General features: G+C 51.6%; 1 protein-coding gene across 26 annotated transcripts in view; it reads right to left on the reverse strand.

Annotated features, from left to right (window-relative positions):
- The window catches only part of MYT1L (myelin transcription factor 1 like), a 404,498-nt gene that overhangs the window by 165,137 nt on the left and 215,091 nt on the right, over positions 1-24,270 (reverse strand). For 25 of the 26 annotated variants that reach the window (XM_049095648.1, XM_035700367.2, XM_025454778.3 and 22 more), the window contains one exon: positions 19,386-19,528. The exons of the other annotated variant lie outside the window; for it this stretch is intronic. The gene's annotated coding sequence lies outside the window, so the exon portion shown is untranslated. The remainder of the gene's footprint in view (positions 1-19,385; positions 19,529-24,270) is intronic. 26 annotated transcript variants of the gene reach the window in all.

A 24,270-nucleotide genomic window follows, 5' to 3' on the forward strand; every position in this document is an offset into this window, starting at 1 on the left:
AGCGGGAGGATGGAAAGTCAGGGGGCAGGATGGAAGCGACTGGACTGGCCCCGCAGGTCAGGTCATTCTGAAGGGCGGGAACTGGCAGATATAAAGGGAGGCTGTGAGTGTGTGCAGTTGTGAGGAGCTGGGGAAAAGGAGGGTCCAGCAGCACCCCTGGAGCGGCAGGTTCCATCCTGTCCTACACCTGAGAGATCTGCTTTTTAAGAAGACATGCTTGGTATCCAGTGAAAAAAGTGAGTATCACGGCTGCAAACATCGCTCCTGTCACATGAAGGTCAGACTTGTAGGGAGACGTGGCTACTAACCTGGGGTTGGTTAAGGAGACCTTCTTTCCTTGGTTACCTGCCCTTTACTGGGAATCCCCGGGGAGGGGCAGGCCCAGGACAGCTACGAGGACACAGGACCAAGCCCTAAACCTTCCAGGATCCCCCGGTCTCATGGGTGAGGCCAGAACCAAACCTGAATCCAAGGGGCATGGAGGAGGGGCCCCCGAGCCAGGACAGTGGAGGGCGGGTGTCAGGGAAGCTCACAGGAGGGTGATTAGCGGGTTTTTGAACAAGCCTCTGGGAGCCTCGGTTTCCTCATCTGTAAAATGGAACACCAGATGGACACTCCCTGAAGTGCTTTCCAACTAGTATTGTCGAGTTCAAGACCAAGCTTCTAGGCATTGGATAACTCAGAGGAAAGGATGCTATTCTGAGTATGCCCCAAAGCGAAAGTAAGTCGCATGGACACATGATTATACAGGGATGTCGCTCCTATCCTACTTCAGGCTCACGTGACTAGTAACTGACATTACTGATGGGCACACACATGTCTGTGCCCACACACATATCCATGTCCACACACATGTCCATATCTACATACACACCTGTATCTGCATATATGTCCACATACATGCCTCATTCCACACATACACCTGTGTTCACATACACACTAGTGTCTACATACATGTCCATGTGCACACACATGCCCTGTCTCCACACACATGTCAGTGTCTATACACATGTCCATGTCCACCTGCATGCCTATCTACACGCATGCTCACACACACATCCCATGTCTACACACACCTGTGTCCATATACATACCCGTGTCCACATGAATGCCAGTGTCTACACAGATGTCCATGTCTACATACATGTCCAGATCCACACACATGCCTGTTCCATGTACATGTCTGTGTCCACACACACGCCCATGTGCATGCACTCACATGTGATAGCTTCACTGAAATAGCTCTCTATGCTTGGTTTGATCTGAATTGGACTTTCGTGTGTATGCCTAAAAGAATCCAGGTCCTATGTCATTAAAGAGAAATCTAACACTATCTTCAAAATTGCTAACTGAAGAATATGCATGTAATTTAGAAAATTGTTACTTGTCAGTTGTTGGTGTGTCGATATATATTGACTAGACACGTATTTTTATGTCTGAGATGATGTGAAAATAAACACATGCACCCTCACTGTGACCGAAGCACGCCAGCTAACATTTCAGCGTGTTTATTTGCACATTTCATAATTTGAGTTCACCACTTCTTTCCTTGGAAGACCGTGGCTCACCACAGAAATTATGAGCTGGTGGAGGCCGGGCACAAGGACAATTGGCTAACGTACGACTGAGCATGTTTAGACTATACAGACGTGTATGTTGTGTAGAAGCATTCAACTCCTACCTATAGCCCCTTCGCTCACTCACTCATGGGTTGTTCTATTCCACAAACACAAGACAAAAGTCTGCTATTTTGCCAGCTGCTGTTATTGATGTTAAAGATTCACAAAACGAGCAAGTGAAAGCTGTTGACCTAACTGCAATTTAAAAAAGTACAGGTCTTGAAGATATTTTAGTTTCAGTTTCATTAGGAATGTCTTTGAAAGCCGAACGTATGCCCTTAGAAACTCTGCAGGGCTGACAAATACAGGCTTTTTCTGGAGTATATTGAGGGGAAAGTTTTGTTAATTTGGAAAGATCTCCCTGGAAGTATGTAGCATGTTTTCTGTTTTGTTTTAGTTATTTGACAGATTTTAAGACCTGTCTCTGTTTCGACTTCTTATTGGGATGACTGCTCAATTTGGTGCCTATGTGTGCTTGGTTTAATCGTTTTTCACTTTTCAAAATTAAATCAGGTTAAGTTCATGTTACACGCTGATAAGAGCTTTGGTTTCCAGTATCGCACATCATGAGGACATAGTTATTTCTTAAATATTTTGGATATGTATTAAATATTTGTAGGACTTCGGTGCTTAAGTTAGGTACCTTTCATCACTAGCTCTAATAAACAGCATGTCCACTAACTTCCAACAAAATGACTCTTTAGTTTTAGAAATTCAAGTATATCTTTCCAAAAACTTTAAAGACTTAGTATGTCGCCTCAGTGAGCGCTAGCACACCTTGGACTTTTGTGAGGGCCAATGTCCTCATGACTTCACAGGCGCTATGATACTGAAGTGGAGCAGCAAGCAAACGTCAGGAAGCAATGTGCCTGGGAGAGGCCCTCAAGACCAGAGTCAAACCGGACCTGGTGAATCACCTATTTCAGAACCGCTAGGAAAACCTGAGCTCTCTGGAGATTAAGTGTACTTCCTGCGGTCCCATGGCACGGCGGCCAGAGGAGACGGGGGCAGGAGGACCCTCCAAGGGCCCCTCTGCGGCGGCTCAACCTCAGGCCCCGGACTCCAGGGCTCCGCACCCATATGTGCACCGTGCCTCTGCCTCAAAGGCACTTTGACACCAAGAGGGAAAGAACCTCAGGTTTCAATATCGAAGAGTACATCAGGGATTCACATTTAAAAAAATTCTAGGGTTGCATCCTGCTGAAGGAATTGCGTTTGTCATTATACCCTAATAGAGATGAGACTTAGCTGGGGGAACCCACTACACAGACCCTCCCAGGGGATGATTCACTGTCCCTGCTTTTCGTCTCCATTCAGAATGGTTGGAAGGTGATCAAACAGTCCCAGGTGGTGTGACTTTGTGCCCTGGATGTTCCCTTTTTAGAAGTTTCCCCCGAGGAAGCCGTGGTACCACATGGTGTCCCATTTGCATTTCAGATTAGTCACATGGCGGTGGTAAGGAAGGGGTTTGCTCTGGCGATGAACACACTTGCATTTCCAGAACCTAAGCGGTGAACATGCACAGGATGGGGGTCTGGGTCTGGTCTCGGCTCTCTCACTGAAGTACCTTTGCGACTGGAGATAAGTCATTAAAATCTTCTTATTTTAAAAATGCAACAACAGAAGGATTAAGTGATTCTTAAGTTCCCGCACAGGGGTTTCCAAAGTCCTATGAGCCCTAAGGGGAGACCAGCTCAGAAGAGATTGCTGGCATCAACACAATTCAGACGTTTGGATACACTCTGTTAACTTCTCCCCACAGCCTCCATCCCCAAATTCTTCTTCACATGGGTAGGGGAGCCCGTCCACGGCGCTGCCCATGTCAGAAACGTGGGAGCCACCCTTGGTTATGCCCTGGCCCTGGGTGGCCTGTGTCAGCAGGCCTTCATGGCTCCCTCTCCCGGGCACGGCTCAAGTCGTTGAGCCTTCGTCAGTGCCATCAGTCCAAGCTGCATGCCTCCCCTTCCGAGAGCAGCACTGGCTGCCCCTTTGCTATGGTCGCCCCCGACGGTCAAACCTACACTCTGCTTAGGAACCAAGCTTAGGATGTAAATAGGTTCCTGGAGCTGTCCCGTTTGAAACCTGTCAGTGGTTTCCCTCTGTCCTTAAATGGCAGACTCCTTGGGACAATCGCGAGGCTCTCCAATGACACGGCCCCTTCTTTTGACACCTCTTTGTTCCATGTTGCCCTGCATCCCCTAAGCTCCAGCGAAGGTGTCCCGGTTCAGTTCAGCAAGCCTATCTCAGTTCTATTGCAGGCTCTCTGCTAGTCCTTCCACCTGAAACACCCTCCCCACACTTTGTTTTCTTGGCACCAACTCCCTCACCTTAGGCCTTGGCTTAACTGCCATTATCCTGGGAGAGGGATTTCCAAATTACCACACCGAGAATATATGCGCCATCGGCATCATTCCCAGCCCACAACTTGCTCCCTGAACAACATACTTATTGCAACCTGCTCCGGTGTTCTGTGTTCATTTTTCTGTTGGCATCATCCCCGAGCCGTGTGCTCCGTGGCTGCCTGGCCACATTCTGCCCCCGCCCTGTGTGCTCCACCACCTGGTGCAGAGTGCGGCCAGAGGTGCTCTGTGAGGTCGAGGGTACCTCTTTCTCCCATGACAGTTCTGGCCCACTTGCCTGGAACAAGCAATAACTGGGTTTGGGGGATACCAGTTATTGGTTGGGCCCCAGGTCACTCTGTACCTCTCCTACCCCCAACACTGAGTCCACACAGCCTCAAATAGCAATTATTTTGTGTGATTGTGTTGCCTTCCTTGTTAGATCAGAAAGTCCTGAGAGTAGGGCCATGCCTTAGTGAACTCAGCATCGCACGTGGGGTTAGTGTAATCATCCAGACACGAAACGTTACAGGGCGATGTGGCTAGACCATGTTTGCTGACTGCATGGCATGATGTCTTTTATTTTTTTTTTATTTTTTTTTTAAATTTATTTATGATAGTCACAGAGAGAGAGAGAGAGAGAGGCAGAGATATAGGCCGAGGGAGAAGCAGGCTCCATGCACCGGGAGCCTGATGTGGGATTCGATCCCGGGTCTCCAGGATCGCACCCTGGGCCAAAGGCAGGCGCCAAAGCGCTGTGCCACCCAGGGATCCCCATGGCGTGATTTCACAGCACCCATGCCCCTTGGGGAAACCTTATAGCTGCCTGCACTAAGACTCACTTGTTAGGAAGCAAGCCCCTTTTTATGACCTATCACCCCATGACCACTGAATTCAATGGGCAGAGTTTCGAGATGCCTTTTAAACCTAAGCTTACACTGTAGGAACTTGGCAGCATGTCCTTGGTAGAACAGATCCCACATTCAGGAGTGGCCGGTACCCTTCCCGCCCTGTTGAACGGGATCCCCATCAACCTAAGGCTGCAGCCAGCCCTTGCACTCTTCCTGGCTCCTGCTTCTTCTCCATCACCCGCCTGCTTCTCGGGTTCCTCTGGTCATCAACACGACTCTCTGTGTCTGTCCATTCGCCCGTTTCTGTCCGGGCGCCATACTTATCTGTGTCCCTGTGACATGTCTTCATTGCTCTTGCCACCAGCCGCATCTCTTTCCGGTCAATTTTTCATGCTGTGGTCCTCAATCATGGGTATGATCGTGCTACTGGTCCACCTCCATGTTTTCCACTTGGCTCCCACAGCCTTCACAGCAAAACCCAAGCTCCCGACACATTCCGCAGGGTGGTTGGTGGTGAGGCCCAGCTAGCTCGTTCCCAGGACACACCAGCCTGCTGATTGCAGCTCCCTGGATGCTGCTACTCTCGTGCCCTCTCTGGCCCTAGCGCCCCCTCTACCCTCTCTTAGCTCCCCTGTCCTCATTTTGGAGCTGAGACTCAGGTGTCACCATTTCTACCTCTCACCGGATCCATTCTCATCTGTGTCAGAAGTGCTTTTTTACGACCACAAGTATTGTGACGTTGGTCGTCTGCCACCAACATTGGACTGCAGTGTGCAAGCTCCTTGCATTATACGCCTTCCTCTTCTTCACATCCCAGTGCCAAGAACAGCAACTGGCACACAGAAGCCAATAAGGACTTCCAAATGTGGGAAGTTCGCTGGGTGCACCTTTCCTAAGGTTGATACGTGGTAGTTGTGGAGCACTGCGCAGTGCATGACTCTCTCGCACAGGTATGGTGGCGTTCCGTCTGGACAACATCACAGCTACTTGGTGATAATCCTGCATATGACCTTCAGATGTCCTACAAAATCTCAGTAAATGCATCATCAATTATCAGAATCTCCATTCCCTGACTTACAAAGTGGGGAGTTTACCATCTGAAGGAAGGTTTGAAATTGAGTTTACGGATGGGGGGAAAATGTGAGTTGTTAAGGAAGAGCATGACGAGTGATAAGAACAGATATAGGACTTTGGACCTCAGTGAGGCTCTCTGCCCATGGAAACATCACAGACGGAGACCGCTGGGCAGGATCCTGATGGGCTCTAATGAGAGATGTGACACATCTGGGCCCGGAGCCCAGCTTCCTCAGGCCCAAGGGACCTGCTTGCTCTTCCTGCGTCTAGAAATCACTCCATGGATTGATTGGTTTCCCAGGATGTGAGGAAAGGCCAGGAAAGCTTTCTTGGTGGGAGATTGTCAGTGGGAGCATGAGAAGCACTCACCAGGGCTGCCATTATTAGGTCTGGTGCTGACGAGAGAGGCGCGGTGAGGACACAGGACTGGGAAGCAGGCAGGAGGGCGACAGAGAGAACAGACCGAGGTGTGCATGTGTGAGGGAGAGAGACAGAGGAACAAAGCCATGGACGAGTTTGTGCAGCCCCTCTGCGTGGAGGAGGAGTGGCCTGGAGTGTGCAAGGATGACACACGGAGGAGCAGCCTGTGGTGTGCACAGATGACACTAGCGACACGTGGTGGTGTTACTACTTCTGTCCCATTTCCTTTATCCTGGTTCCTGGGTTTCATCGGCTGCATTGCCCTGTCTGTTCAGGGACCGGGATCCACGCAGCGGCTAACTATCTACCCCTAAACACCGTGCTCTGGATCCTTGCGGAACAGCTCGTCCACCCAGCACGTCCTCAGGGACAAATACTCGCTGGACTGTGGGATGGGAGGGCTGGACGGAGGAAAAGCAGAGGTGAAGCCCGTCGGAGGCCTCCTCAGCTCTGCGGGTCCCGTGTGCAGCCCACCCTCCCTTGGGTCCGCGTGCCCTGGGCAGGCGCTGGCTTCCGCTGGACACTGGGTGTCCCTCTGCCCCAGAGCTGAGCTGTGCGTTTATAATGCGAAGCTGTGTGCAGGCAGGCAGGAGAATTAATTAAAAATGAACTTGTTATTTACATTTTCAGGTTCTGGAAGGGGCTTGACACACGTTCTTGCAGAGTCCCTTGGCCTCTTTTCAGGGAGAAGTAGAAGAGGTGTGATGCTTATTTGGGGGAAATACCGATATTATTTTATTTTCTGTCAGTTCCTAATGAGTGAATCCTTTGGGGGGACTGGTTATTGGGGGGCAGGTATTTGTGGCTGTGAAGTAAAAGCATTAACTCTGAGGTATGGCTATCCCTTCTCTCGCCTTAATTTTATCAATTTTGGGTCAAAAAGCTCTCAGTGATGGGCTGATTTCTGTGGCGTTGGGGACATCACTGATGCTGAGCGCACGGCCAAGGGTTTTGGAGCAGGGAAAACAGGGACAGTGGAATGAGACCACAGGAGGAAGGGACTCAGTCATGATGAAGAACACGGTCCTGATTGCCCTGCCTTCTCTGGAAAGACATGTTTGCTCATCAGAATAGGAGTGTCTGAAAATGCAAACTACCTGAGGTCTTACGCCATAAAAATTTCACACTGTAGGTAAACGTAAAAATATATGGCTCTTGCATTAATACATGCGTTGCTGGTCTTTTTAATTAAATGAAAGCTTTGAAGAAAGCTAGGAGTTAAGGCAAGTTATGTGGCATGAATTTGCCAGGAATGGGAGCGGGTGCTGGCCCGGAGAGCCCCACGGCCCGCTGGGAGCGACGCCCCTGGGTGGGGGCCGAGAGGCCGGGCCGGAGCCGCCGCAGGACGGGCCTGGGCTCCGGGAGTTCACGGTGAACTGGATCGAGCTACAGCTACTCCGTTTCACAGAAACTCGTGGCCTTTTACCAAATGTTTTGGTGCCCAGACCCGAGGCGGCGCCCGCGTGGTGCGGGGCAGGAGCCTGCAGGGCGGGGGTGGGGGGCAGCGGCCGGGGCCCCGCTGTCATCCCCTCGGGTCCTCCCTGGGGGAAGGCCAGGGCTCCCGGGGCCTGCACCAGGCAGCTCGGACCGTTTTCCCGAGTCGCCTGCAGCAGGTCCCGCCGACAACCCGCTTCTGGTCCTCGCCTGCGGGACCTCAGCCCTAGAACATTCTGGCGTCTGCTGTGATGGCTCCATGAACACCTCCACACGCTCTGAAGGAAGCGTGTCTTGGGCTGCTTCGCGGGCTCCCGTCTGTCCCAGGCACCTCCCATGACGTCAGCTTCACGTCAGACTCTGTCCTCCCCCCCGTGGTGCGGCACTGGCCCTGAAGGGCACCAACGGGGCGGGCGGCGTAACCCACCCCGCGCGGTGCCGGTGACGGCCACCCAAGCAATATCTCGGGAACGCTGCTCTGATGGATCGTGCATGGTCAGGGCTACGTGGCAGTGGGGTCCGCGAAACCGCTTGTGGTTGTCTTGTGCGTCGTCACTCCCGGCAGAGGAGCAGGGTCTGCGGGCTGCACGCGGCTCGGCCCGGATCCCAACACAAGCCTCCCCGGAGCGTCTGTGCCCGTGGAGCCCGGCTCTGGGGTCGCCGCCCACCCGCCCTGTCCCCGTCCTGCCCCACGTCTCGCTCCCCTTCGGACACTATCCCTGAGGCGCCCTCTGGCAGCGGGCCAGCGGCTGTCGCGGGGTATTCCTTGCAGGTGTCCTGCCCGGCGCCCATCTGTGGCAACAGGTTCCTCGGGCGCGGCACCTCGGTGCTCCTGCTCTGTGCCCCATGCGTCTCCCCCGGGCCCTACAGCCATGGGTCTCAGCTCATCCAGGACAGGGACTCCCCAGGGCCCTGCAGTCTGGGGGCCTTGCGTACCTCCGAGGACTGTCTCCGGGCAGGCACCATCCCCAGTGACTTCTGCACCACGTCCTGGGTCCCCCGGGCCCAGCCTCTGGTCCAGCTCCAGCTGCCCCTCCTGCCCGGCTCCCGCGCCCGCTCTGGCCCCAGCTCGGGTTTTCCTGGCCCTCTCCCCCTCTCCGGTCACTGGGCTCCCATCCGCTGTCTTCTGAACACCCGCCGGGGGCACACACTCCACTGACCTCAGGCCCGTGGCTTCCACACACCCCCAGCCCTGCCTTCCCTTGTGCCTGGACGCCGAGGACATGGGACATGAGACACATCGAGGGTGGGACGCCCGGCACGCCCTCCCTGCTCCCCAGGCGGCCTGGACCGTCTCTCCTTTCAACGCAGCCCCGGCAGTGCCTAACCCCAGTGGGGTCCCTCCGCACCCCCAGTGGCGAGTGGCTGGAAGGGCACAGGGGATGCGCCCCCCCGGGGTCTCTGGTGACACAGGCCCTCCTCCCTTCCCCCGACCACATCCGCGTCCCTCCTCTCCTCGTGGTCGGGAGGACGTCACTTCCTATTTCACCGAGAAGACAGACACTATTAGAAGATGCCACCCGAGCTCCAATGACCCCTCTGCCCTGTCCTTGTCGCCGGATAACTGAGGGACGGCCCCGGTTCCTGTGGGACGTCAGGGGGCCCCTCTCTCCTCAGGGTCATCCTGCTGGCACCCGTCCCTCACTCCCCTGCCTCCTCCTCCTCCTGTCCCTCCGCCCTGCAAGGTGAGCCTGACAGGCAAGGGCAGGCCTTGGCCCCGCGGCCCACACCTCTTCACAGGTGCGCAGGCACACGGAGCTCTCCAACTACCCACACAGGAACCAAAACCAGTTTAAAAAACCATCTTTGTTCAAAAGAATATAAGAATTGAGCCACAGGGGAATCTGATTACAGAGGAAGACACAGCCTTCAGGATTTTGGTGAACAGAAACCGATTCCACCAAATGGGTCTTTAAAAAAACAACAAGGAGTACCCTTCCTTTCTTTGTCAGCTGCGCTAACGGAGGCTGGTCCCCTGGGTCCCACTGCTCCGGTCACGGCTCCACCGTCGCCTCTCTGCTAACACACGTGCACCTGTCTCGCTCAGACGCGGGTCCTCCTCACGCATCACGGCGTCCTGCCCATGCACACGGGCGAACCCGTCTATACGTCGCTTCACAGGCGAAGCCACAGCGAGAGGAGCTCTCTCCCGCCGCCACCACCCGCCGCGGGCTCCCGGAGCTCTGGGCCTGGTACGGGGTGAGGGGCACCGAAGGGAAATGCGTAATGAAGGACGTGCAGGGCAGGCTTGGGAGCTGCTGGTGTGCAGACGTAAGGTGGGGTGCAGCCCGTGCTCGGGACGCCCAACGTCCTCCCCAGGCGCCTCCAGCTCTCCGCGGGAGCCTGGCCTTGAGGTGACGCACCTGCGGAAGGGAGGGCCCTGGGGCGGCCGGCCGAGTCCAGCCTTCCTCCCCGACCCAGCCCCGCCCTCGTAGCCAGGCCGGCGCGTCCGAAAGCACTGGTATCTGTAGTCACTTTAAAAATGATTCAGTTCACAACAAGGACTCAGTGTTCCCGTCCCTCTGCCCCCTGCCTCTATTTTGGGATGCGAGCCCTGCTATCACTGAGCAGAATGACACTCGCAGCAGGTACAAGTGACACATGGAAATTTGTTGGATCGGCTGCACTAATTGGGTATCTGTACTTGCAAGATGATGGCACAAGTAGGAGGTGTTCAAACATGTGGGTTCAGAGCCCTGTTTACGGGCCATTTCCATGTAAATGAGGGGCGCCAGGGGCGCCAGCGGCCGCGGGGGTACGGGAGCCAGCCCCGCATGCGGGAGGGAAGGAGGCCGAGCGGGAGAGCCGACCCAGAGTAAGAGAAGCCCGGGCGTTCCCCTTACCTTCGCGCGTGAGATCTATGCCAGCAGCTCCCATCAGCGCTAACGAGAGCTACGCACGTAAATCTCCCGTGAAATGACGGCAGATTAGCCTCATCCATCACCGTGCACGTGTTCCCGATTCCGGGGCAGGCTCCCCGCAGGCAGGCCGCCTGGCGGCGACGCGTTGGGCCGACAGGGCTCCGGCGGCGGGCTCGGGGGACTCGGGGGGCTCAAGGGCCGGGGAGGTCCCCGCCGGGCAGCGCAGGGGGCAGGTGCACAGTGGCAAGGGTGTCGAACACCGCCCCGGCCTCCTCCCGGCCACCCAGCTGCTGGCCATGCGGCACAGGGCCCCAGGCCACGCGCACGGTCCTCTCCCCACCCCACTCTCACAGTCGCCTTTGTTCCTAGGACGACGTGTCTGTGTCATAGATCAGTTCCACTGTCCTCCTCTCCCCGTCCCTGCTCCTATGGTCACACGACGTGCACATCAGAAGTCACACAGGTGGCCCCTTCTCCAGGTAAGAGCGGTCCTCTTGCCGCCGTGACGGCTGCCGGACCGTGCGTCTCTACTACTCCCAAATTTGCTCAACGTCAGGATCTCCAGGACGCCTTCTCTTCCCAGGCACCGGGCCCGTCCTTGCATCCAGCACGATGTTACCCGGCACTCCGTGCCCACCCCTGCACCCCCCGCCTGCTGTGGGGCTGGCAGCATGTGAGGCCCCGGGGCCGTCCGGCCTCTCTTCGGGACCCTCTGCAGGTTCTGCGCCGTGGGTCACACGCGGTCTCTCCACGGACACTTGTGAACATAAATGTAAATGACCTTAAAGAGGAATCCACATGGACCTCCCCACGGGGGCTAGTGCTTTCCCTCCGTGGGACCTGGTGTCTCCTTCCCCGGGCGTCTGACACACTGACAAGCATCTGTGGATAAACATGCTTGCGAACACACTCGCGGCAGCACTGCACGCTTGGGTTTGCACTCTGCAATTTTTCGTCTCACGTTGTATGTTGGCCTAGGTTCCTACAAGCGCCTCCATTTAAAAACATGAATTCGGGACGCCTGGGTGGCTCAGTGGTTGAGCGTCCGCCTTTAGCTCAGGTCATGATCCCAGGATCTGGGATCGAGTTTCGCATCCGGGTCCCTGTGAGGACCCTGCTTCTCCCTCTGCCTGTCTCTGCCTGTCTCTGTCTTTCATGAATGAATAAATAAAATCTTTAAAAAAATAAAAAATAAAAAATGAATTCATACTATTTTCTTGCACAAATACAGCATAATTTATCAGACTTCTGAGCACGCACACCTAACTTGCCCCTAAAATCCTGCTCTTACAAATAAGTCCACAATGCGTGTCATGAAAATATCCAACTCTCCTAAAATGCTCACGATGTGACACACGCCGTTTAATGAATTCAGTCCTCTCTACGACCCTCCGAGGCAAACATCCGGTTCCTGACATATCCTGACATACACCGGAGAGGGGAGCCGAGGCCTGCAGAGCTCACAGGGCTCGTCCAGGTCCGGGAGGGGGTCGGGGAGGCCCATGCAGAGGCCACGCTCACTTGCCACAGCTTTCTGACTGCAACGCCGCTCACGCGTGTGACTGTCCCTGCACTGAGTCCCTGGAAGACAAGTCGCTGGTATGAAGGGCACATCCCTTTTGAGCTCCAGCGACACAGTGATATTCCGAGTCATCGTGAGCCATGCTCCCCAAAGCCGCCACTGCCAACCTGGCGATTGCTGCTGGCAGAGAGGGAAGCAGTGCTGTGACATCCTACCTCTAATGTCGATTTATGACGTTAATGAGGCTGAGCATCGTTTCTAGTATGAAAGCTGCTTATGTCGCCTCTGGAATCTCTCCCCATATCGGCGGCCCATTGTCACTTAGTATTTTTTTTTTTTTTATTGACTCTAACGTGCCCAAGTCACTGTCTACCTGTTTCTGCTGTATTCTAATGGGTTGTTTCCTGTTTATTTGTTTTGTCTATTAAGGCAACTCTAACATAATGCGTGCACGAATATTTCCGTATTTTAAAAGTGCGTTTGATGAGGGACGGTTTATTTATTTCACTTCTATATTATTTGCGTAACACCCCTTTCACGACTGCAATATGTCATTCATTATGCTTTGGCAAATATCTTCTAATTTCCAACCATGAATTTTACATTGGATTTAAATTGCTCGTGAAACCTGCCAATGAGATGAGGGCTGGCGTGATTCTTATCGTGGTCAAATCAGAACATGTCTACAAGGCTAATGAAGATGCCTTGGAAGAAAAAAAAAGGAAAGGAAAAAAAAAGTCCCTCCTATGGATGGATGGCTACTCTAGAACCTCCTATGGCACGTGGCCACGTGGCAATCCCCTGGGACTGAGCAGCTGACTCCACGTCACTAGGTACTGGCATTCTTTGGGGCGTTGGCTGTACAAGAATTAGGATAGTGAATCCTTACAAGTTTCCATCGTCTGGAGGGAAATTTAAAAGCTCAACGCACCAGGGATGCCTGGGTGGCTCAGCGGTTGAGCATCTGCCTTCGGCCCAGGGCATGACCCCAGGGTCCTGAGATCGAGTCCGGCATCGGGCTCCCTGCAGGGGGCCTGCTTCTCCCTCTGCCTGTGTCTCTGCCCCCCCACCCCGGGTGTCTCTCATGAATAAATAAATAAAATTTTTTAAAAAAAAACTCAACACACCACTTCTTTGTGATGACAAAAATTTGGGTTACACATAGAAGGAACTATTGACATTAGCAGGCGAGAGGTTTAATTACGAAAAGCTTAAATGGGAGATGTTACTCGTTATTTAAGCAGAATGTGCTTCTCCAAACACACTAACGTTAAGATCTTTATAAATAAGAGGGCGCACAATGTTTTTGTCAAACAAAGATTATGACCGAGGAAAGGACATAAAGTATCGTTAAGGAAGAGATATAAAAATTAGTAAACAAAGCTGGTATTAAACTTAAACCAGCACCACGAAATCTCCCACCAAGGCTCTAGGACACACATTGTGGACCAGACGCGGGGTTTTGGGGGGTAATTATAGTTTTAGTCTCCACAGGGATGTGCAAAGGTCCCCGCCAAGCACTGTGGTTCTCTCGTGTACACCGTGGAGTGTGTCGAAGCCCGGACTGCAAGCTCCCGTAGGGCACAAGCCACGCGCAAAGCCAAGTCTCACACACACAGCACCTGCCCCATCGGTGTTTCTGCTTTTTGGGGATTTTTTTTTTTTTTAGAAACTTGTGTAACCAGTCTGATGTTCAGAACAGATGGTACTAGTGAGCGCAGGGACGATGCTATAGCACCCCGCTATCATTCCCCCAAACTCATACGACCATTTCACGAGGTCAGGAACCAGTGTAGCAGCCTGAGGGTCCCCTGATGGGAACGCTGTGCCCTCCTGGCATCCTTGGGTTTGAAAGCCTCCCCATCAACCCCTGGGGTAAAAAGCAGGAAAGGGCTTTCAAACTCTGAAGCTCTCGTGTGGGAAAACCAAGTCTCCCCAGGGCCTGAGGGGCATGAAGGCCTCATTGGCGCCTCCCGGGCTCATCATACACGATGGGTGAGGACCGCGTCCACACGGAGGGCGGCACACACACCGACCTCCCCTCAGGGCGCCGGGCCCTCCAGCGCAGAGAAGCTCCGGCCTGGCGACCGGCGGTCTCCGCGGGGGGACCCGGGCCTTCGGAAGCCCTCTGTGATCCACGGCCGCCCCGCGACCAGAGTCCCCTCCGTGATCTACGGTTCCGCGTGACCTTGCCTACTTCCCAACTTCCCTTCAATCAAAACGCCCACTGGATGCAGGTGATTGTTCTCTGTTGGGAAGAAGGAAACTTCATGATTTGCGGTTTCTGTCACACTGCGGGGCAGGGGAGCAGGCATTAGCAGTTTGTATCCTACTTTCCAAGAGAGCGGCGGTCCATGACCTTGATACAAGCCACGAGAAATGCAAATTCCTACTGTTTTCTAACCTAAATTCCAGAAAAATCAAAGCTCAAGCACCTTCATGTATTTTTTTCACCCTCCAGGAGATTTCATGACCTCACATGTAACAAATATTATTAAAACGGAGGGTAACAGGAGTCGCGAGAATTATCTAAGCAAGATGAATGGATCCCTAGGAAAACAATCAGAAGGCATTATGTCATGAGTTAGAGATGATCCTGACGAAGCATGACTCAGATTTTGTGGTTGTTTTCTGGGGAAGCGTGTCAGACAGTGGTGAATTGTGAGTTATATGAACAATGCCGTGCCGGGAGGCAAAACAGGGAGACTGAGTGGCAACCCAGCAGTTCCGCAGATTTTTGGTGAGCGTGCGTGGATGTGCACACAGTGCGTTGCGTATGCGCGCAGATGATGTTTTGCAACCACATGTGGAATAGACACAAGGATGGAAACCTGTGGTATCTGCCTAGGCTTGGGGACAGGACAGAGGCAGTTCCCAGGAAAGAAGGCTGGCTGGAAAAGTGAAAATACCTACCCAGGGTGAATCCCGTCTGTGTCACTCACTAACTGCACCAGGCTGGTTAACCCCCCTGCACATCAGTTTCTTCTAATATAAGTGATAGAAAAGAATGACAACAACCTCCCAGCCTGTCCTGAGGACGAGGGCAATGTCAAGGGCACTCTGGGACCCCAGTCTGCACGTGGGGGATTCAGCCACCATTGTCACCGTGTGCAGTTCACACGCTTTCCTGTAAACCCTTAGTCTATTTGATTTAACCCTTTACCCTTAGTCTACAGAAAAAAAAATCACGATTTGATGTGATTTGCCCCAAGGCATACAAACGGTTATTGGCGGTGCTAGGATGAAACCTACTGGTATTCGTCAATTGTCCTAAAGAAATTCATTTCAACGGGTCAAAGAACACAGATTTATAAAGTTTGAACTATTTCAGCAGATTCCTCCTCCTGGGCGCACAATACACTTTTCTTTAAAATAGTCGCCATTCAGAACACAATTCACGACATTTTTTGGGAAACAGATATTGATTTTATTTTAAGTAAAGTCTTTAGCATGGAAATTGGATGCAGAGTGTGATTTTCTCTTTGGGCTCTAGTTCAGAGGAAATTGGATTTCCTAGAGCGCCAGCTGCAGAGACGCCACAGGTGTTCATGGCTCAGCAATCACAGTGGCTAATTGGGACACACTAGGACAAAAAAATTGCCCTAAATCTAAATCTTGTTCTATGGCACTTTTATTTTTCCCATAAGAGCAAGCCCCAAAGTCCTTCTTTCACTGGGGATGCGAAAGGAAGCTAGCTGCCTGGATGGGAAATATGGTGCATGGAGGACAGAGGTGGAATCACAAGGGAGGGAGAAGAGTCTCTGCGTAGCAAGGGTGGTCGGGACCAGGGCCCTTCCACCTGAATGTTTCCCAATTTGACTTGTAATCTAATGAGTAGCATCAATGAAAGAACAATCCTGAGAATCTACCGTTCGAACAGCTGCACAGCAGCAGCTCAACTAGAATCAGGACAGTTGAATATGGTAATGCTGGTGCTGGAGGTCGGGAGAGAGGTGGACAGGTGAGAGACAGCAGTGACCAATCTCTAGGGTTGAAGGCAGGTAGACAAATCCTTAGGGTGGGCCACTCTATACCCTTCATCTGAAGGGAAACATTCTCTCTCCTGTGGACCCCAGGTATCATACAGCACGCAGACTCATTTAATGAACCCCAAGCCCAAGTCACCAGGAGCAAAGCCCTTCATCCTATTGTGTTGCTGTACATGCCAAGTATCCACATCTGTGCCTTGGGTCCAGATCTGAGTTTTGTATATTCCCCTGCATAGTAAAGCCACTCCTATATTTATCCATTTGTTGAACTTAACTTTGAAGACCCAGGCCTGGGGTCACCTCCTCTACACAGACATCCTTGGCATCTTGCGTCAGAGTTCACATCTCTTCTGCGCTTCCTAAATCATCTCACCCAGACCACTGTGGACTCTATGGGAAGGGACCCAGTGCCTCATGGGGCTGGGGTGTGCACTCGGCTCTGGAGCAGAGAAGGAAAAAAGGCACACGTTTGGTTCTGAGGGAGGACTGTGTGGGCTGGTCTCACTGACCTTACCGCACCTTACATTTGTTCAATTTCTGAATTCTGGGAGGACAATGACTGTGTCCCATTCATTTTTATACCTCCAGAGACTGTGGCAATTCTGGCACAAAGAGAGCATTCAACAGTGTGACAAACAGGCAACGGATGAAAAAACTGATGAACACACATGAGTTCCTTGGTCCCTGTGACAGGAAAGGAGACTTTGAGTGATTTTTTGTCATATCCTATTCTAATGCTAATGTCTCAATATTTTCATCCAGGTTGGAAACAGGCTTGGATTAAACACTGAAGTGCAAGGCTACTTGGAATTAGTAATTTGTGCTAAATCTGGATTTCTTACCAAAATTCTCTTGTAGGCCAGGTACTGTCGTGGCCACTTACTCATGTCACCCAAGGATGGTCACCTACGGTTTCTAATCTTCCCCTTACTGGCCTTTGAAAGGGGAAAAATAATCACTTAGACCTGTGGGGTTTGGGAGGAATTCAGGACTTGCCCAGTGCTGGTGCTCAGCTGGGGCTCAATCCTTCATAGGTGTCATTTTATCAAAGTTGACATAAGGGGTGAAAATGACACCAATTCATACAGCGCCTCTCCCATCATTAATATTGCCTGTGGTCTCAGATGATGCCACACAGTATCTGTTTTTATCTGTCTTTTATGGTCTTATTATGAACAAAGAACTCCTGGATGCCAGACAAGCTTACCTTCGGGGTGAGACTATGTGGAATATTCCATGTCATTGGTGGCTTTCTACTATGAAATAACTGCTAAAGAACAAAAGCCTTCACTACGTTGTGTCTTAATAAATTAAACAGAACTCTATCTTCATCCTCAGTGAAAATCTTAGAAAACTTTGTACTCAACATCCTTATATGATTGCTCAACTGTTCACCTGACCAGCCTCAAAAAAAAAAAAAAAACTAATAATACAATCTGAGTTGTTTTTCAAACTGGGAAAAAAATTTTTAAGGCAATGGAACCAGCCTAAATGGGCTATGGAAATTCATTACTATAAAGTATGAAAACCCCTATTTCCATCTGATTAAGAAACTTAGCCATGTGATCTACAGATTCGGTTCAATCCCTATCAAAATCCCAATGTAGTTTTTCTTTTTTCTTTTTCTTTTTTAATTTTTTTTTTTTTGCAGAAATAGCAGGATCCATCCTAAAACTCACATGGAATCTCAAGGGACTCCCAAACAACCAAACAATCTTGAAAAGGAACAAATCCAAGTTTTCGTATTTTTTGATTTCAAAACTTAATACAGAACTATGTAACCAAGTCAGATACTGGCAAAAAGACAGACACGTAGAAATAGAATAGAATAGAATAGAATAGAATAGAATAGAATAGAATAGAGAGCTTAGAAATAACTCCTCCTGTACACGGCCAGATGAGTTGACAAGGGAGCCAAGACCACTCGATGGGGAGAGGACGGTCTTTTCAACAAATGGTGCGGAGACAACTGGCTATCCACATGCAAAAGAGTGAGGTTGGACCTTTCACTTACAGCACACGCAAAAATGAACTCAAAATGGAACACAGGCCTAAACAGAAGAGCTGAAACCACAAGATCCTTAGGAGAACATAGAGGGAAGAACCCTTATGACATTGGATTCTGTGCTGATTTCTTAGAAATGACACAGGAGTACAGGTGGCAGAGGGACATTCGAATGGCCACTGAGCACAGGAAAAGGTGCTCAGCATCTCTCATCACCAGGGAAATGCAAATAAAAACCACAAGGAGGTACCAGTTCACATCCATTGGCATGTCAACTATTAAAGAAACCAAAAACTCAGAAAACGGAAAACAACAGGAGTTGGTGAGGACGTGGAGAACTGGGAGTCCTCAATATGAAGCCCTAAAAAAGAAGAAGGTTCTGACACCTGCTGCCACATGGATGGGCCTTGAGGAGCTTCCACCACACGTGCCCTGTGGAAGACGCCAGACACAGAAGGCACATCCTGTACAGTTGCACTTGTACGAAGTGATTGCCTGCAATCATCAGATTCACAGAGACATGAAGTGGCTGGTGGGCGCCAGGGGTGGCGGCCGGCGGGTTGGGGGGGTTTGCTGGGGAGCAGTGCTCCACGGACACAGAGCTCCAGTCCGGGGATGTGAGTGTCCTGGAAATGCGTGCGCTGACGTCTGCACAGCGGTGTAAACGTAGTCAATGCCACTGAACCGTATACTTAAAAATGGATGAGTTGGTGACTTTTATGTGGTTTGTATTTTTCCACAATTTAAAACATCTCTTAAAAAGGAAGCTTAGCCATCGCCTAAAGTTTTGCAGGGAGCGTGGCTCTCAAGGTCCACAGTGGCACCGAGAGAGGTTTAATAACGGGGATTGACAGCAACCTGTAAAGGCCATGGGCTACGCAGGCCAGGCCCTAATTAAAGACCCGCTTAATTTACTTAAAGATAAAATGTCCCCAAACAAAACTAATCGTGGAAATACGGATCGGATTTTAAAGAGCTTCACACCAAGGAGTTTCTGTAGAACTGCCAAAGGGTGAACAGACCTATTAGTGTGGCTATGAAATTATTCTGGGGATGATGCAGTTGAATAACAGAAGACTATTTGAGTCTATCTTTAGCAATGGACTATAAATTCTGACTTTATATTGAGCTTGTTTATTAAAATTAAAGAACATTAAAAACACCCTGTATTTACAGGCCTATCTTTATGGTTTTCAAAGGGAGATATTTCAAAGTGGATACATAAAACATTTGTCTGCTTGTAAAGCCAAAAGTATGGCAGAGAATCGTACCTTTATGTGGCTCCTTGGACAGCCATACGTCTGTGGGACCGACCAGAACCTTCCTCGACTGGATGTTGTTGATAATTTCAGAGACACAAACAGTTGATTGGGTTCAATAACTACATTTTTCCCCCCTTCCGGATGTCGTCAGTCTAGGGGAGAATAAAAAGGCAGAGAAATGAGGTTGACACACAAAACGAAAGAAAGTTCTACGCGAGGGATGTAGTTATCGGGGAGGTTTGCTGGCTTGCGAGGCACACGCGGCCGGGGTGAGAGCGGCCGGGCCAAGCGCGTGGACGCAGGACAGGCCGCAGGCGGGGACAGTGGACGTGACCCTCGGCGGTCACCAGCAGTGAGTTCTCGATAAATGACTCATCACAGAGAAGTCCCTTAGAAACCAAATCATACTCTGTGGTGTGAAAATGACACAAAACCGTAAACAAATTCTTACAAAATTAAGCATGAGAGCTGTTTTGTGATTGTGTCTAAAAAGTACGGGGGCAGCGTGGACGCTGCGGGGGCTGATTACAGAAGCACGGTGCTGCGTCCGCACGGGCGCACAGCTCAGGTCACCCCAGGTGCCACCCGCGCCCTTATGTTTGCCCTCCCCCGACAGGCACACATGGGCTGCCGTCCTTCCCATGTCAAATATCTCACAAGAGCATGTTAGTTGCGAACTAAAAAATAAAATACAATCTAAAGTAATAATTTACATTTTGTATTTGCTGTATCTATAAAGCTACACCCAAATATACTGTCCATAACGGACTTTATGCCTTATCTTCTATGGTCGGGATTTATAGTCTCTGGAATACGCTCTGGGATGCTGCTTACTAAGTTGGCTAAGAATGGGTTGGATGGTACTCGGTACGGTGGTTTTATGAAAATGCATGTTTTTTCTCACCAAATGCAGAAAGTCAAATACATAAATTTAAATACATCTCATAAATGAACCGACATAAAGCAAAACAATTAGGTGGTTGCAAACGCGTGAATATGATAGGATATTAACGATCAAAGTCACTCCATCCGAGGCCAGCACCTTGTTAAAAAAATCGCATCTTCATAAAATATTATGTTAAAGTAATTTACACACAATGTCCTACTCTTCTGGGGAATCCCAGAAATGAAGCCTGTATCACCCTAAGCATCTCCTGTTCTCCCATTATTTGGGGAGCCCTCGGGTTCACGGCCGGTCATGGGGGGAGAGCCCTGGAGAGTGTACCGGTTACGGAAGTCTGACAGCGCGTCCATCCGAAAATGGTTGGGAAAAAGAATAGGTTTCCCTCAAAGTGAGAGGGATCTACAAAGTAGAGCCATGGGGACCAAATGAAGGGGTTTCTTTTGGCACACGCTGTACTCTCCACGGACACGACGGGGAATCCTGCGGCTTCTCACACCTCCACCCAGCCGGCCACAGCCTTCCTCGGAGGCTTCCTGCAGGTGTCACCATCCGTCCCCCAGCCCGCTAGAGGGGGCGGCCAGCGCCTGTCCCGGTCCCCTGGGCTCACGGGCCGTGGGCCACACAGCGCCAGACACCCGCCCTGCTCCGAAGAGGGGGAGGCCCCGGCTGTCGGTGTTTTCAGCTGAGTCCTTACGAGGTGTGGGCCGAAAAGTCGCCGGCGAACGGATTATCGGTGAGACGCCCTTGAAGAGTTCGAAGCTTCTCACAAAGCGAATATAAATGTTCTGATTTACGGCAACTGGTATGGAAAACAGAAATTCCTTCTTAAAAAGATAATTTAAAAAATAGAACGGAGCGAGCTGAGATGCCTCTTCTTTGAACTACAGACCTCTCACTACGTGAGAACTCCCAGCACGATCCCGAGTGGCTTCCCTTAGGGACGCGATCTCAGAGGGCGTCACCTTTTCCCAATTATGCAGGGGCAGGAGGAAGGATTATGCACAACGGTTCCTGCTGCTCACAGTTTTCTGTCACATGTGCTGCCTGTGATAATTGATAATGGAATTCCCAGGATGAGCTCGTGAGTGCAGCGTTTAGCAGGGAGCTGAGCTGCAAAACCCAAGCGGCACAGGCCAGGTGGGCCTCCAGACCCTCGGCCCCACTCCGCCCTCACCCAGAGCTTTCCCGGCGATTCCCCACCTGCTGTCACTCACGGGGGAACCTATGGGCTTTGCTGGATGCCATCTGTCATGATGTGACATCATTGTATGTTTTTATTTGTTTTAAAGTGTTTTTTTTTTTTTAAGATTTTGTTTATTCATTTGAGAGAAAGGCAGAGAATGAGTGGGAGAGAGGCAGAGGGAGAAGCAGACTCCCCGCTGAGCTGACCAGGGAAGGAGCCGACGCGGGGCTCAGTCCCAGGACCCTGAGATCATGACCTGAGCCGAAGGCGGACACTTAACTCACTGAGCCACCCGTGAGCTTCCTAGGCGTCCTGCTGTAAGGAGTTTTGAGACAAGTGCAGATCCCCCCACCCAGAGCCCACACTCTCCAACGACGGGACCCTGCAGAACTGTAACACGTGGACCCCAAGCACCACATTGAGGCCGGATCATCCTGCAGACCTTGGCCCAATGGCCCAGGTGTGCCTGTGCTCACCAGTGTGTGTGCACGGGATCTGTCCCCCATGACCCTGTCCCCGTGTGCATGCACAGGGTCTGTCCCCCGTGACCCCATCCCTGTGTGCGTGTACGTGGTCCATTCCCCATGACCCTGTATCTGTGTGTGTGCACATGGTCCATCCCCCGTGACCCCGTCTCTGTGTGTGTGCACAGGGTCTGTCCCCTGTGACCCCGTCCCCGTGTGCGTGCACATGGTCTGTCCCTTGTGCCCCTCTCCCCATGCGCATGCACATGGTCCGTCCCCCATGACCCTATCCCTGTGTGCGTGCATGGGGTCCGTCCCCTGTGACCCTGTCCCCGTGTGCATGCACATACCCACCACCATGCCCAAGACACAACTTCCCTCCCCTCGGGTCCCTCCTGCTGCCCTGTAGAACGACACCCAGTTCCACTGGCAACCACTCATGGGTCCTCCAGTCCTGTCATCCTGTCATCTCCAGAATGTCCCTGACCTTTAGGGACTGGCTTTTTTTCACCGAGCCTCCTTCCCTGGAAACTCCTCCAGAGCGTTGCTGTATCAACAGGGCTCGGGGCAAGGACGGGCCAAGTCCCGCTGTTCACTGGCTGAAGGACCTGGGCCGTGCGCCGTCCTGGGCTGCTGTGAACCCACTGCAGGGACACCTGTGGACCGAGTTTATGGGGAGACAGATTCCCACTTTCCAGGGTGGGTGCCTCAGGGTATCGCCGGGTCCCTCAGTAGGGGCACGTTTAGTTTTATTTTTTAAAGAATCTGCCCACGTTTTCCACGTTGGCTCCACACCTACGTTCCCGTGCACGTTCCGGGCTGGTGCAAAGCCCGGCCTCCCTGCCTCCTCAGCAGCTCTGCCGCCGTCGCTGCATCCTTGTCCAGCCATCCTGACGGCTATGGCCGCCGCCTGTGTTTCCCTGATGCCTCCCGACGCGGATGGTCCTCTCGCAGGCGTATTTGCTGTCTGCGTGTCTTCTGGGTCCTGTCCGTCCATGTCTTTCATCCACTTTCTAACTGGGTTTCTTAATGTTGAATTTTGGGAGATCATTGAACATTTTAGATATAAGTTCTCTGTTGAATACATGCTTTCAAATGCTGCCCCCAACCTGCTGCTTGTCACTTCAGCGTCCTGACAGGCTATGTCGTACAGCAAAAGTGTCAATGTTGATGAAGTCTAATCAATCAGTTCCCCTTAATGGATCATACATTCATTTATTCACACATTTATTGTCTGCCTTCTTCCTCTGCAAAATGATGCTCCACAGGGCGGACTCCTCGCTATCCAACTTACTGCTGGGTCTCGGAAGTCTAGAATTGTGCCTGGCCCACAAACATATGCAGAATGAGCTTAAAATACAGATGAAAACTAGGTAAAAATCATCTTCGTTCTTTTTCTATCACTAGGAAGAATAGTCAATAATATCATATTTATTCTCTGCAAGACGCCCTCAAGCACATCATCATCATGGGATGTTCACAAGCTCCTGGGGAGAAGACAGCTCAGGTGTCGTTCTGCTGTTTCAATGACCTCAGAGAACGTTTGAGGCACATGGTCGACAAAACCTGAGTTTGTTTCCTGCAGGAAGTGGCTCTCCAGGGTTCCCGTAATGTCAATGTGACCAAAGATGAAGAGGAGGATGCACTAATTCGTAGAGAAGTAACAGAGCTATAGGAATTCCGACCTCTAACTGAACTATGAATTACAAACCCACACAAGCTTCCAGTGGGCCCCCCGGCCATGCCTTGGAGGCGGGAGATGGAAGGGGGGAGCCAGCCCCAAGCTCTGGAGGCCCTGCTGCTCGGACGCACGGGCTTCCCAGCTCAGCAGGTAGGAAGCTCCACGTGCAGAACCCTGGCTTCCCAGGGCGCAGGGGGACCTAGGGGGGACGAAATGGCCTTTTGGGTAATTGTGTTGTCACTCCCACTGGACATTTCATAAGTGCACCCGCATTGCGTCCCCTGTAGCAAAGAAGATGTGTGTCACGGACACCGACCACGTGTCACCCGGACGGCCTTCCTTCCCAGGTAGTGTAATGGGTGGAGCCTTCTGGAGCCATCTGCTCTCTGCTCGGTGCTGGAGGCACTTGGATCCTGCTGGGGGATGCCCCACACCAGAGAGAAACCTGGTCTGCTGCTCATCCAGGCTCTTCCCGGGCTCATGGCACTTCTCCTGGAAAGCCTGTTTCTGTATCTTTGGGGTGAATCCCCAGCAGTGCAATCACTGGGTCGTAAGGCTGATCTATTTTTAACTCTTTGAGGAACCTCCACACAGTTTCCCAGAGTGGCTGCACCAGGTCACATTCCCACCAACAGTGCAGGGGGGCTCCCCTTTCTCCACAT

Source organism: Canis lupus, chromosome 17, assembly GCF_003254725.2.
Source record: "Canis lupus dingo isolate Sandy chromosome 17, ASM325472v2, whole genome shotgun sequence".
In the NCBI taxonomy this organism is placed as follows: Eukaryota; Metazoa; Chordata; class Mammalia; order Carnivora; family Canidae; genus Canis; species Canis lupus.